Here is a 1,549-nt window from a genome sequence, read left to right as displayed (position 1 = left end):
GTTGGGAAGTACTGGCTTAATTCCCTGCTGTGCCACAGATCTATAATGTGGCCACAAGCATATCATTCAGGGGCTGATACTGTACTTTGGAAGTCAGTGGGAGTTTTGCCATTCATTTCTCTTTGAACAGAATTGGGGCTTTGTCTAAACTTTACTTTTATAAACTGTAGAGTGGGGATGGTAATACCTCTACCTCAGAGGGGCTCTATATGTACAAACTAAGCATTTGCAAAGAATGATGGCGCCCAGCATTGGAGTTTGCTTTAATAACTAACACTAGTTCTCTGCACTTGTCAGAGTTTGTCCTTTAGACTACAAGAGTGTAGAGAGCTAGCAAGATTAAGCAGGTGGCAGCTGCTGATAACATCCCGAAAGAGTACTGCATTCACATTTTATTTTGCAGATCAATGGGAAGATGTCTGTACTACTGTGATATACAGGCCTTCATGTACATCTGCTAGAAATAGTCTGCAAAACTTTTGGTGGCTTCTTCAGAAATTCTAAGAGAAAGGTAAATTTGAGCACATTTATTCAATTGAGTGAAATACTGATATTAGCCCTAAAACTATTTAATCCTCCATGTAGTGTACTGTTGCTCGTAGCTGTTCAGTTTGGAATCCACAGATGATACCTGAGATTATAATTGCTGAGTTCAATTATTTTCTGTCTTTAGCTCTCTGATATACATTTACAACATAAAAGGGTGATGCATAATTTGGTATTTTGAAAAATAACTGTTGTAAAGTTACTGAACTTACAAAATGTCTCCCTCCTTTGATTGTATATGAGGAATAACAAAAGTGTCAATCAGCCTGCTTCCAGGGTAACCACAGCATATGGACAGCTCTTTATTAGCTGATAATACACTGCACAGAAAGGTCAGGTTATAAAAGTCTTTTCAGGCTTTTATTGTCAAAATATTAAAAAAATCTATGTAAGCATCGGAATAAAATGCATGACCCAAGGTACCCAAATCTTCTGGTTTTTAACAGCAGTCCATTCTCTCTTTTGCTCTGCCCTTCAGGCGTCAGTCAAACATAGCAAATGTTTCCATCCCTAACTCTAGCACAGTGATTCTCAACCAGGGTGCCTTGAGATCCTTTTAAAGGTGCTGCAAGGTGCTGCACAATGTTAGCACTGGGAGGTGTGCAAGCAAGTTCCAAAATAAACCCAGAGATTTCAAATAGGTGCGGCAGGCTGGCCGGCGGCAGCCCGGTTTCATGGCTTGAGCCAGATGGCTTAGGCCGATTTGGTGGGGGCATTTTCCTTCCCCACCAAGCAGGAGAAGGCAGGAGAAAGGCTTGCCCCGCACTGACCTAGGGATGGAGTGAAGAAGAGAACCTGAGGGGGAAGTAACTCCGGCTTTCCCACTGGTTCATTTCCAATCTGGGTGTGGAGCCTGCAGAAGGGATAAAAGTCTGTTTGCCCAGCAAATGGGCAGCTTTGATGAGCGATGATGAAGAAGGGTTGCAGAAGAGCTGGCGGAGCTGATGAGTGGGGCGAAGTAGTTGCCCCAGAAGCACTCTGAAGACACCTTTGCCAAGTTGGG

General features: G+C 43.0%; 1 long non-coding RNA gene across 1 annotated transcript in view; it reads left to right on the top strand.

Moving 5' to 3' along the window:
• The window catches only part of LOC102383013, a 9,925-nt gene extending 8,967 nt beyond the window's left edge, over positions 1–958 (top strand). Inside the window, exon 4 of the long non-coding RNA XR_323059.3 lies at positions 404–958. This is a non-coding gene — a long non-coding RNA (uncharacterized LOC102383013). The remainder of the gene's footprint in view (positions 1–403) is intronic.
• Positions 959–1,549: the final 591 nt, after the last annotated feature.

The sequence above is a fragment of the Alligator sinensis genome, unplaced genomic scaffold (assembly GCF_000455745.1).
Source record: "Alligator sinensis unplaced genomic scaffold, ASM45574v1 scaffold301_2, whole genome shotgun sequence".
Taxonomy (NCBI): Eukaryota; Metazoa; Chordata; order Crocodylia; family Alligatoridae; genus Alligator; species Alligator sinensis.
The sequence above is the reverse complement of the archived record's forward strand: the minus strand, read 5'-3'. Positions and strand labels throughout refer to the sequence as shown.